The sequence below is a fragment of the Polypterus senegalus genome, chromosome 8 (assembly GCF_016835505.1).
Source record: "Polypterus senegalus isolate Bchr_013 chromosome 8, ASM1683550v1, whole genome shotgun sequence".
Taxonomy (NCBI): domain Eukaryota; kingdom Metazoa; phylum Chordata; class Cladistia; order Polypteriformes; family Polypteridae; genus Polypterus; species Polypterus senegalus.
In genome coordinates, this window is record NC_053161.1 from 42,462,631 (window position 1) to 42,476,601 (window position 13,971).

Sequence of the window (13,971 nt, forward strand, 5' to 3'; positions counted from 1 at the left end):
AATCGGGCCTCGGATTTAATAATTGTAGGATAGACATTTGCTGCCACGCAAGGACCTTATAATGACGTTAAATCAGAAAACGTGAAACGTTCAGCAACATTAACATATCACCTACAACGACGTACCCTGAAGCAACAGTAGTCTTTGCAGACACGAACAGCTGAAATCGCCTAACACCGTCGACTGTCAGCGCGAGCAGGGCACTGTTTACGCTTGAGCGAGCGTGCGCGCACACGCGCGACTCTTGCGAGGATTACGGTAAGGAGTCTGGCAGGCTGGAGGTCAGAGCGAGAGAAAGACAGGCAGACAGCAGTTGCTCGACGCTACAGCTGCATCAACTTAGACACTTCACTGTGGAAGAAGGCGCCTTGCCGAAAGATAAGCCTGTATCCTCGCCTACTTGCAAAAATCAGCAACGAAGAGAGGTAAGGAACACAGTCTGCTTTTCGGGTTTTCGTTGCCGCGGTGGTCCCCCACGGGAGCCCTTCGAGGTGACCGTTGCCCTAGCAGTGAGTGCTTGCAGTGACTCCTCCACCTCACAAGCTGTCCCTTCGGGCACCCATTGTAATGCTCGCTCTTCGTATTTCGCCGTGATTATCCTTCCACCTCAGGTAAAGTTACCGCAGGCAGATGCGCATTGTTCGTGGCACTGGTGTGATTGTCTCATCGCTCTTGTGTGATGAATCGGCTCCCCGCCGAGCTCGGGTCTCTTGAACTGGATCTCAGCCTTGTGATTTATTGCTGCACTTGAGTATGTTTCTCGTGTTTACACGCGAATGCGGGGGGAGGGGGTGGTTGTCGTGTGGACGACTGTTCTTCATAGGTACTATTTTTATCTGCTAGCACGTAAACAGTGCGAGGACATCGCTGAGCTAGTGATCTCCAAAAACCAGATAGCAAAACAATGCAGACACATCTGAAACCCCTTTCTCTGGCATTGTTGCTTTGCCCATACTACACTAATGCCTTTCATTTTGAAGAAAGCCATGTGTGGCACAAAATACGTTTATTGCACTTTGTGCTCAACCCTGAGAGTGGCTAAGAAAAAGAAAGACATTTAAATAATAATCTCACAAATGAAGAAATGTTTAGATTCGTCTAAAACAGCAGTGGAGCTTGAAAGTGTTTTTAAGGTAACTCGCCTTGATCACCAGTCTTGAGCTGCCAGCTACATGGCTTAGCTCACTGATGCCACATTTCCTGACACCAAGAATCAAAATGAGGTAGATGACCACTTTTCAAGTGTTTTTTTCTATTATAAGCAAAAGCTTTAAAGATGTTGCATTGATTCCATTAGACTGTTCATACATGGCAGGTCAGCATTCCTTTGCTGTCCTGTTAATTGTTCTTTTTAACTGTTTTTTATACATTGGCTTCAGTTTGTTTTGTTTGCTCTATTTTATTCCGCAAATGACTGTAATTTGTACAGGGCAAATTTAAAGAAAAAAAAATGAACCTCCCCTCATGATGAAGAAAATGTCCAGTATAAGACAGTTTTACTGAAACAAGAAACTAGATGTCTGATAGTACTGAGGGTAAGGAGACGGTCCTCACTGCCAAGAAGTGAATAGGAGTGAGAGGAGGCCGGGACAAAAGAAGAGAAAGAAAGAAGATGCCATTCACATAGGGGATAATTAATAATGTGGCAGTGCTAATAAGAAGTGCAGTTAATCTAATCAGAGACCATCACAGTTTCCATCCACTCAAGGATCACCTGTACTGACAGACTGAGTGTTTGCTTCAAGGTGCCTTTCGATAACGTGCAACAGAAACAAACCATGACCCATGCTTGTTTCCCTCCTGCTCCTAGTTGCTAATGGAAAGGCCTTATAATGTTATCATCCAGCCATATGTCCACATAACCGTGGTGCACATTTGTTACGTTTTGGTCCTTACTAGTAGGCATACCACATGGGTGCTGGGCTCTATTAATTTTTTTGAAAAGTTTTTGCTCATTGTACTGTATTACAAATTTTGAACTAGATCGCCATTAAATCAGAAATACATTGATGTCTGCCATTTAGCAGGATAATTACTTTTTTTTTTTACACATTTTATTCTCTTTTATATTAAACCGTTTCCCTTTTTTCTGGTTGGATGTCAAGTGCAGTTCTTCATAGGTACTTTGCATTTCACTTCAAGAGGGGCCCACTGAATCAACAAGCTAATTAAAAAGGCAGGCTCAGTTATAGTTCACTCATTCTGAACCTCATGGAGAGAGCAGCCAAGGAGAGAATGAAAGCAAAACTGTGTACCATTGTGAACACTGCTGCACATCCTCTCTCCGTGACGCACCAACACTGAGGACTTTCAGCCAGTGAATTATTAAACAGAACTGTGTGTCAAGACATGCCACTAGAGCTCCTTTATACCTACAGCAATATGCCTGCATAATGTCTTACTTTAACTGCCAAGTCAGATATTTTCATTATTTTTAGTCATTTTTGTGTACATTGTATTGCATGTATTTATATATTTATTGAACTTCTGTAAAAGGCCAGATTTTCCCCTTGGGGTAAATGAAGTTCTATCTACCTGCCCAGCTGCCTGTTTTACATGGATTTTCAGTTCTGCATTCAACAGCTTGAGAATGTGGAAAAATCTTCCAGTTTATAAATTCATCTGCCACAGTTTTTACTCCTGCCGTGTGTTAGTTAGTTCTTTGTGTGTAGAAATGTAGTTTCTTTTTCTACAGCCATCTTCCATCGTGTTCTGCAGTGTGATACAGTTGAGGGCAGCCGCAGGATATGCAGGAGAAAAATGTGTGGGCAGAACCTTTGACTTCCTGCTGATAAGTTGGGGGAGCTGAAGATTAGTGCCTGTTTTGTATACATTTTTTAATTAAAATATAATCTTTTATGGCTTTTTTTTTGTTACACTTGTTGATATCTACCTGGCGTTGCATTGGTTTACGTGTAATATGGAAATTGTGTGTATCTTTACATTGTAAACAAATTCAGAGGTATAATAACATTACTAATAATTTGGGATTGTTTACTTTCATGCACATTATCAAACATTTTTTATTTTATAAAAATGCATTTTATGTACAAAGCACAAAGCACCCATTTACTGTTCAGATCTCAATAGAAATTAATTTGTTTGCTGGGCAGGTTGTAAGATTATACCAATGCTGGCTGAATCAATGGTGTGTTTCCTATTTATGGCGTTTGCTGATAAGTGGAGTCATGGCCTCTACACTGGTAGCGCATGCAGACTTGTGAATGTTTATTTTTTTATTATTATTATCAATATCTTTTTGCCTTTCATGTTATTTATTTATTTATTTTTTTCATTCTTTTGTTTTGGACAGTTGAATTATGGCCTGTTGATGAGGCCATAAGCAATCATTATCATGCCTTCAACATTTTGCTATGTGCTGTCCGTAATGGTGTGACATGCACGTGCAGTTTTGGCCACTTCCTGTTACTGCTTTGTATTTATTTGGAGAGAACAGGAGGAAAAGGTGCCACTTCAAAACAAAAAGCAGAATAAATCAATATTTTTGTATAGAGTAAAATGTTAAGAAAAGGTCTCTTGGGACCCAGTTCACCGTATTTATTTCAAAGCAAAGCCATCTTTTTGTTTTTTGGAATAATTTTAGTGTTGTGGAAGGAGGCTTCAAATGAAGAATAATTCCATTTTAGCTAACCATCTCACCAGTTGTTCCACTAAGCTAGCCATTTTTCTCTGACCGGTAACTGTGAGGTGTTTTCATTGATTTCCGTAGGGCATCCACATCTTACTGAGCAGCAGCAATGTTGTGTTTAGATTTAGCCAGTGCCCCATTGTTTGTTTTGTTACCTACCAGGACAGTAGTGACCTTGTGCTTTTTCAGCCGGGTTTAGCTCAGTTGGTACCTTGTTTTTTTTTTTACTGTTTTATTCTATGCTTTGATCCAGCTGTCAAGTACCATCATCTTCTTGTGTGTGTCTTGTCTCTGTCCTTTTGTCTTCAATACAAGCCTGTGCACTTAAGAATTAGACGTCTTGTTTTGTGCACTTCAGTGTGAGATGTGCTGTCTAGTTCTCCTTCTTTTCTTCATTCTTATACCTGTGGGAAGGGGGTGTTTGTCGGTAACTTGTAGCCCTCTTCAGGTAGCTATGTATAACCTGGAAAATGCAGTTCTCACCATACTTTAGTTTTCACCATGATAGGTTTGTTCAATAACACAGTGGTTCTCCCTATATTAAGAAGACCAAAGTAATTGTATAAAATTATGTTTTCATCAGATATTTCCCCACATTAAGGTTTGTGCTTTGGACCTGTGAGGTTTAATCCAAATAAATAAAATTTTCTCTGTTAGTGCCCAATTACTTTGTTATTGGAACCAGACCTTTTAGGTATTTAAACAAAGGAGCTCAAATATAACCTCAGCCATTCAGCAGGCATAAAGTAAGACTTTTTGTTTGCCCAGTTGGATCATGACAGCTAATAATCACAGTATTTTATTGACACGCACCATTACTGCTAAGAGTGTTTTCAAACAGTTGGTGCATTAGTTTAACTGTATCTTGAATATAACCACTTCTTCTGAAAATTACATTTTTCTTTTGTTTGTTCAAGAGAGGTACTATATGTCTATCTATCTAGTCTTTCCATTCACTGATTCATTCACTATCAAACTCACTTAATCCAGTTCAGTGTCACAAGCATGAGAGTCTGTCCAGGTAGCATTAGGCCCAAGGCCTGCCAGTCCATCACATGGAATGAAGAGATAAAAACGAAAGCTAGTTATTGCTAATGTGATTGCAGAGAACATTTCATTAAACCATTTGAGGCATTTTGTGAAAATAAACCAAATAGGTAATGCGACAAGGCCTTTCGACTTGCTATGTCAAGGTGAAATTCCAATTTGAGAATATGGGTAGGCAGCTTAAGACCCCTTTTACATGCTTACCTAACATGTGCACCAATTCCATGATTTACTTGTGTAATTAATATTCATACATTACTTTTATTGATGGGTCTTGTGGTGTTAAACTTAATGGACCAAATACATGTCGCTAAAATCTAGTTGCAAGTTTCTTTCGCATATTTGTAATATTGTTAGTGTAACTTTTTTGACTTAATACCTATTATAAGCCCTTTTTATTTAATTCTTTTAAGAGTATGAGTGTGAAAATCCTTCTATATAAAAGCGGTCAGGATTGTCCTTCCGTCCCGTGAGTGCTACGCAGGCGCGGAGTTTCACACAAACCCCTCCATTTTGCAATGCATGATGGGATTTGTAGTTTCATTTTTCCAGGTAAAAGATGATTTTCTACTCCAGACTGTGCGATATCTTCTTCTTCTTTCTTACTATATAAAAGCGGTCGGGATTGTCCTTCCGTCCCGTGAGTGGAAAGCGTAGCGGCATTCCGCTTATCACAGACTTACTACTTGCAGCTTGCGGTACGAAGCGACATGATGTGAGCAGAGTTCTGGTGCTCCCATTGTTCCCTTGCTTTTGTGCACGATGCGCTGGAAAAATAGACAAAATTATGTCTCTGGAAATAATTAATGTTGATGGAGTACAAATGCCTCACCGCGTAGTAAATATCAGGGAGGTTCAAAAGGGCGACCTCAATATAGAAAAAAAGTTTAAATTTCATCACAAAAATAACAGAAACTACGAGTATTAAAGTAATAGCGCTCAAATGCAATATAACCAAATTAATGAGTTTGTATAAAATATCAAATTGATCTACATATCGAATTGCCTTAAGAAGTGGTCAACTTAATAGTTGGTCTCCTTAAAAAGCGGGTCAGCCTAGTGAGTTATATTCCTTGTGTGTTAGAAATAAAATGAAAAAGTTAGTTATGCCATACACAGAATTACAGCTTGGTTCAGATAGGCATACATGTAACCGAATTTTTATATAGATTTGCACATAGAAAAAAGAATTATTTGTTGAAAGTATAAGAGGAAGGCTTTGTCACAGTGCATCCACAAAACCTGAAGGCTGATTTTATGGGGAAAAAAATGTTTGATGGTTGCAATACCTCATTGAATGCTGGTGTGCTTGTCTACTATCATCAATGAACAACGGATTTATTTTCATTTTTAATGGCTACATATTTGCACCCATTCTGGTCATGTAACATTTTTATTGTGTTGAATATAGTTTCTTTCATGTCCCACTCTTATTTTTATTTTGACAGCATTTCCCAGTTTAGTTGATGAATGAAAATGTCACGTCACTTCCACACAGAAACATAAAGTTACTGTCTTTCACCTATTTACATTTTCTTTTTTTGGTTATTGCAAAATTGTTTCACATCTTCACTTTGAGTACACTTTGTTGATTAATGTAATTAATATGCTTAAATTAGGTTGTCACATTAATTTAAAGAAAACCTGCTATTTCGTTAATTTTTAGAACAAAGTATAAATAACATAAATTTATTTTATGATAAGTAATTTAGCTCTCTTAGTTTATTATTAAAACAATAAGTTGCTTTCAGTCATGCAAGATTTTAAGAGAAAAAAAATTAAAATGAAAACCCATAGATGGGGGATGTCATTGCCAGAGATGAAGATGTCTTTTTTTTTTTTTGTTTTCTCAGTAGGTGAGACTACAAACTTGAAAAGTGTATCATTGCTTGCAGTTTCTGCTCCTCACTCAGAGTACATTTCTTGATATTCATTGCATATGTCATGAAGAGGACAGTTTGACATGCACGTAGACAAAACTGACATGCTGAGAAATGCTCTTATACCAGTAGCTCTGTGGTTCAGTTCCCTACATCTTTGTCTGTGGTTATGTTGCTACATTCTCAAGTTCTGCTGTGCATCGGAGCATTTAGCAGTGCAGTTTTGCACTAATGAGACCAACTTGTCAAAATCTGCCTTTGGTTTCATCACAGCAGAGGGTGCACTCTGACATGTCTAAGAAAGCCACTGGCAAGCTGAAGGCGAGAGGCTGCACTAGCTAGTTTAGAAGCAGGAACTAATATTTCATGAAGCTTTGCTGTGAATCAACAGTCAGAACAAATCACTAAAGCTAAAGCAGGATGTGATGAATTTGAAAGTAGAGCTTCCTGTGAGAAATTTGTGTGACACAGTGCCGCTTCCAGGGGGCTAAAGTTATGACAATGTTTGTATTTTTGCTATTCTTGGCCTCCAGCACATTACTGTAAATTGTACATACGCATCTAAGTTAATATAGTCATGTAGTTTTTTTTTTTTCACACCATTTCTTGATCTTTAGTACTTGTAACAAGGCCACACTACAGTGTCTAGAATAATTAAAAGCTGTTCATCAATCAAGGCATTCTTGGCCATCAAACTATACTCTGGGTATTAGTTAGTTGTTTTTCAAATATTAAAATAATGGTGAAATTGTGCCATTAAACAGAGTGCTTTAGTAAGTTGTTACTTAACAGCTGGAAATATTAAGAACACTGCTTTTATAACAGCATAATTAATAAGTGAAATTGATACAGAATCAGTTTTAATCTTAGTCTCCTACATACCGACTGAACAAAAGTAAGAGCTTCAGAATGAATAATTTTGTTCTTCATTAGCAAAGCACACTATTGATTGTGTGCATGCACAGAAAAAAGGAATCTTGAACTATGTTAAAGTGGAGGGTAGCATTTTCCTTCACAGATGGCCAAACTGATTGCTGCTTTCAAGGATGGGAGGCAAAGCAAGGATGTGACCTTTTTCAAAGTAAACCATTCAAGTGAAGTCACTTGTGAATTCTTTCACCAGTGCGGTAGAAGTACCTGATGACTGAAAAGCTGCTGCTTCACATAAACTACAAAAAAAATTAATTACTCTAATTATAGATCAGTAAGCATAAGATTTGACTCATGTAAGGCTTTGGAAACTGGTTAGTGGGTAGGAGACAAACAAGTATAAGTAAATGAGGATTAAGCATAATTCAATATTTGTTGTAGCCCAGTGCCAAATTGGTAGGCAGTGCTTCCTCTGTTCTTTTGACTCCTAGATTCAAAATTTAACCTGGTTACTTTCTTTTTTTAGGAGTTTGCCCATTCTCCTTCAGTCTGCATGAGTTTTCTTTGGTTACTCCAGTTTTAGGTTAGGCTGATTTGGTGACTCTCAATTGATTCCCTGGGTGTGTGCAAGAGCTTATCCTCTGATCGGGGCATCTTGTCCTTTTTTGTTTCCTGCCTCAAAGCTAGTGCTTTTGGGGTAGATTCTGGCACCATTGCAAACTTGAATAAGTAAGCTTCAAAATAAATGAACCAATAAGTATTCTGTATTGTGAGAAATTGAGAATATAATGAGTGACACAGTGATGTAGCACTCAGTACTTCTGCCTTACAGCTGCAGAATCCTGAGTTAAACTGCTGGGTCCAGCCAGGCATTAAGCTTACCCAAATGCATATTTCACAGGAAATGTTTTGTCTGTTCATTATATGTGTACGAATTTATTTTAACATTAAAATAATTAGTCAGAGACTGTTTACATTTCTGAAAGCATTTTATACATTTTTTGGTTAGGGATAGAATTTCTACCCAGCACCTTCAAAATAAGGCTGTTATTTGTATGTCTGGCTACAAAATGTTATGTCTGTACTATCCCAGATTTCATCTGTTAGCCCTCCCTTATGTAGAGGCACATTCGTTTAGTATGTGACTCAGTTGTTAGTGTAGTCTTAAAGTTTATTGTGATTGTGAACTTGTGCAGCATTCATTTGTAATGGGACAGACAGGAAATATAATGGGAACGCCCTTTCAAAGTGGTAACCCTCAGTGGGACAGTTCAAAACAAAACATTAAAAAAACTCAAACTAGCTGATCTGTGACGTACTCTTATCCTCTCACCCCATTCAATAATAAAATATTATTGGCTCTGGAAGAATTTTGTTTTTAATAGGTGTTTTTGTATGATGTTATACATTATATATGCATTTAATTTGCTTTTTATTTTATTGTACAACTCAATATAATCCTTAATTGCATTTTTATAGAGATTGACCACCAGTGTCATAGAAATTTCTTTCAAAGTGTTGACTGTAGTACTACGGTGTTGTACCGTGTTAGCCATTATGAATGTAGTGAAAAGTCAAGCAAAATGACACCTTTTTTTGGCTAACTAAAAAGATTACAATATGCAAGCGTTCGAGGCAACTCAGGGCCCTTCTTCAGGCAAGATGTAATCAAAGTGTTGACTGGAATTATATGTTTCCACAACTAAGTGGAAAGGCAAGATGTTGCAGTTGGTAACTTTGAATTACAGAATAATTGGCAGTGGCAAGCTGGGTTTTCAGATCTTGCTGATAAAGTGGATTTCAGTGTGGCTGGTGTCAGTGTCTCTAGATGGAGTGTGGTAGCCTGACTTAAGGTAATTGATTAGTCTTTACTGTCAACCACGCTTATTGACAACATATCTGGTTCTATCAATGTATATCCCTTATTTGTGCTTTTTTGATTGACAAAATGTCTTGTTCTGTCAATGTACAACATTGCATATCCCCATGATTGCTTGTGATTAGTTTTTTTTCATCCTAGTGATGTTGATGTGCTAAGTTGCTTAGCTCCAACCTTGCAAGCCTCATGATTGTTTCATATGTGATAATGTTTTTTAGATCTGCAGATTTGTGTGTCAGTGCTTTAAAAATGATCACCTTGAAATTAATTTTGTGTGCAAAGATTGTGCAATTTACTCTTGTTTTCTTTATAAACCTCCTTGTGATATTGTGTTACTTGAAGGGTGCCATTTGAAGTAAAGATTGACTGACTTAATATTACTTTGTATCCCTAGCAAATGGGCCTTGAAAAATTAACAATGGTAATAATTATGTTTGTTTCATTAATCTCAAGTAGCATACTAGATAGAAAATAAGACACCCACCAGACAGAAATCACATTAACTCTTGTCAGTTTAGTCTACAGAGCACCCAGATTTGCTCAAACACTTAATTATTAACTTCTTGCAGGATCTGATAATACAGATGTCATTCTGGCCTGGTTGTCAAGAGCAAAAGCAGGTTTTTAAAAAGTCAAAATGACTTCCCCTTCTTGTTTATCAAAAACCTATTAAGCACAAGGATGATGTTGCTAACCGTCTCAGTCATCCAACAATCCTTTTACGTAATAATATTAATAATAATTCCTGTTTTAGTTTGTGATTGGATAAAATCTGAGTTGAACTGAAAACTACAAAATACAAAACAGACTAGAAACATTATTTTAGTCTTGCTAGGTCTGTCAAATAGAGAATAATTGGTATTTGTCTTGAATTCTACTCAAATATAGATGAAATCCTGTTGATTCTATGATGGACTACAGCTTTGTATACCACCCACCCTGGAAAAAGAAGTGCTACAAAATTCAAGAGTGTCGATTTTATTAAAGAAGACAGTGATGCAATGAAGCTCACTGAGAGCAGCTTCTAAAACAGGGGTCCTCAGTCCCAGTCCTGGAGGGCCGCAGTGGCTGCAAGGTTTTTGTTCTAACCTGGTTGCTTAAGTAGAAAGCAATTCTTGCCAATAATTACATTTCATCACTTCTTAGTGCTTTAACTCTGCTGTGTTAGATAATTCTCATATACTGGATTTTCTTCCCCTTTCTAAGGATATCATCCAGATGAACAGAAGGCTAAAATGGATGAGTTATTCTCAATCCTTCACTTTTTTCTCTTCACTTTACTTCCAAGTATTTAATTAAACCCAATAGTGCATGATAAATACACACGTGTTTAAATGGTAACAAGCTAAATGGAGAAATGCTGGTCTCTTTTGTCATTTGCATGTTATTGCTAATGAGGAGCAAATAAAAACCAAGACTACAGCTGTTTTAAGACGAAAATAAGCAATAAGGGTTCAAAATCTTAACGATAGAGACAACTAAAGTGAAGCAGAAGTGTTACTTGAGCAATAAGTTATTAAGCAAATGGGTTGGAACAAAAACCAGCAGCCATTGTGGCCCTCCAGGACTGTGATTGAGGACGCCTGGTCTAAAACAAACAAAGGATTCATTTCTGGAATGAACGCCCTGGTGACCCCATACATTTTAGTCTGAATTCTCATTTAAATGACCACGTAACCTTAGTTTTCATGTGTTGCCTACCCACTGAAGTAGATTGTACAGCCCCAGGTGTCTCATATGAGATGCTTTTACTACCACTTTTGTGACAGAATAGGTTCACTTGACTTTCTGCTAGTATTTCATGACCTCCTTGTCATTGTGGTTCTCTAAAAATAATAACTTGTGGGGTACCAATTACACAAATTAGTAATGTCCACTGGAGGTCTGCTGTCTCACTGGTAGGCTCCCCTTTTAAAGCCAGTTTTGTTTGGTCCCTACTTTTCTTGCCTTTTATGGTCCAGGCCCCCTTCTCCAAATCAAAAGTGAAAATACCTTACAAAATATCTTCAGGCCCATGATAACTGATTTAAACCACTTAACAGTCAAGGAGTGTAAACTGTTCATTCCAGCTTTGAAAAGAACCACTTCACACATTTTCTACTTTTTTTTTGCCAATAGGGTCTATGTAACAGAATGGATCTGTTTTGCTTAAAGGAGACAAATTGCTTTTAATTTAGATGTTAAAGTTTGCAACAACTGAGAAATGGAAGATTGTTACTAACAGTTCCACCAATCTATTTAATTTAGTTCAGTGTCTTTGGGCCGGAGCCTATCCTGACCAGAGTGCGTGCAAAGCAAAAAAATAAATACATTTTTGACAGGTCATCTGTGAATTAAGTGCCACACTTATACAAACAAACCCACAGACATTTAAATGAGGCTATGTGGATATTACCAGTAAAGCTAACTTTTTTTGTACACAAAATTCAGCCAACAGTGATGTCAGAAATTAAACAATTCAGCTTAACAAGAGATAAGTAGGAGCCAGAGTGGCCAACCTGCTGTTTTATGTGATGTAAAAGAGTAGTGTGATATGTAGTGTTAAAAATAAGTAAAGAAATACAATGCAGGAATGAGCCTTTCTATATCTGCTGGAGAAAGCAGGCTTTAAGTAATGTTGCACTGTGTTTGGTGATCATAGTCATGCAGCTGTAGTATTCATCTGACAGTGTGCAGAAGCCGCAAGAGAATTTTTTTTTGAGTTCTTTGGATTGCCGATGGTGAATATTGTTTACTTGAACATAAAACATTAAAGGGGGAATGTTTTTGTGTTTGCTGAAAACAGAGCTTTCTTTGTAGTGTGCAGGTCAGGAAACCATGAGGTCTATTGCTCTCTTGCTAAACTCTCAAAATTCAAGTTTCATGCCATGGAGTCTCCAGTGAACTCAATGTCCAGTGAGAGTGCTGACAAAGATAGGGAACTCAGATGTTTGTCACTCCTTTAAAGTTGAGTTGAGTAGATAACGGAAACAAGGACCTTGATCTCTCCTTGAGTCAGGTCAGTTATATTCCTAAAGTTCATCATGGAAGGACATGGTTTTAAAGGAGTTTTTAACTTGTCAGTTGATTTTACTAACTTAGTAATCTCATGTAGCCACCACACTGAAAGAAGAAATCTGTACTGAATGTGATAGAGGTGCCATGAACTCTTGCAGGCAGACTTTCTTTTTCTGTAGTAGAGCTTGGAATTAAGGTGGTGAACCTGTTTTTCTGGGGCAGTCAGTTCTTCAGTCACACACTGAAGTTCAGAACTACAATTCCTCATTCTTTTTGGTGAGTTAAAATAAAAAAATGGATATCCATCTACACAGCAGAAATTATATAAGTCATAGACACTTTAACCAGTCAGACCTAAGGAGAAAAAAACAACAAAATGAAAGGTTAGTCTTTGCCATCTTATAATGTTATTTTTCTTTGTTACTTTAAAAGTGTATGTGCTTCAGAATCTTTAAGCATGGCTTAAAAGGTTTGGAGGGGTCGGATTTCTTTAAGTAAGATGTATGACATGTATTCCTGGGTGTAACAGATAATAAACTGTTAACCACAAAATAAATAATAAGTTGGAATCATTCAGTTGGTCTCATTTCTATGATCCAGAGTTTAGCTTTCTGATTCCTACCATTTATTCTTGATAGATAGTAGATACTTTATTAATCCCAAGGGGAAATTCACATTCTAATTATTTGATGCCTTCATTGTCATTTGTTAAGAAATAAGTAGTTGCAAAAAATCTCATTTTTCCCTTGGAGGATGTTTAAATATTTGCAAAAAACTAAATATTTTTTAAAAGCAATTAGATGGGCATTACAGTGGCTTAGTGGCAAAGGCTGCTGCTTTGCAACTCCAGGGGAAAGGGTTTAAAGTAATGATCTGGTCATATTCTGTAGGGTGTTGTACAACTGCTTTCTGTAGGTTTGCCTAATTAGTTCCATGTACAATATGTTAGGTGATTTAGACTTTAAATTTGGCTTGTTATGAATGTGCCTTACCATGGATTAACACGTTATCCAGAGCTGCTTCCTGCCTATTGTAATTCTGTAAATTTAATTTGAAAATGAACAAATAACAGATAAGCATCAGATGAATTGAATGTTCTGCGGTGGGTTGGCACCCTGCCCAGGATTGGTTCCTGCCTTGTGCCCTGTGTTGGCTGGGATTGGCTCCAGCAGACCCCCGTGACCCTGTATTCGGATTCAGCGGGTAAGAAACTGGTTGGTTGGTTGGTTGAATTGAATGTTTCCTCATATTTCATAAAATAGCAAATGTATGGCATATGGTTGCTGCCAGTTTATAGTCCCTTACTGTACATATTTGACGGGAAAGATAGGACAATACAAAAAGACCTGCCCAATAGATACCCAAAGCATCTAGGTTGATCATTTTCACTAAATAGATGGTTTAGAGGTTTGTCATTGTCTTTCAATACTCTATTGTCTCACTTAGCAATCTTACTGATATCCAGAACAGAAAGCAGTTCGGAATCTGCAGCTAATCTTATCTGACCAGAAATTGATTAATGACAGCATCAGTTTAGAAAATACTTGAAGTTTTTAATAAAATATTTGTACATAGTTGTAAAATATGTACTATGTTAAGTTTTTAAATTATATGAAAATATTATTCATTTTTAATGCCAAATAAAAAAA

The 13,971-nt window shown here is 37.3% G+C and overlaps 1 protein-coding gene across 4 annotated transcripts in view; it reads left to right on the forward strand.

The window, feature by feature from the left end:
• Nucleotides 1-210: 210 nt before the first annotated feature.
• The window catches only part of LOC120533923 (protein PHTF2-like), a 175,921-nt gene continuing 162,160 nt past the window's right edge, over nucleotides 211-13,971 (forward strand). For 2 of the 4 annotated variants that reach the window (XM_039761038.1, XM_039761040.1), the window contains exon 1: nucleotides 211-425. The gene's annotated coding sequence lies outside the window, so the exon portion shown is untranslated. The remainder of the gene's footprint in view (nucleotides 426-13,971) is intronic. The other 2 variants (XM_039761041.1, XM_039761044.1) reach the window with 2 other exon arrangements.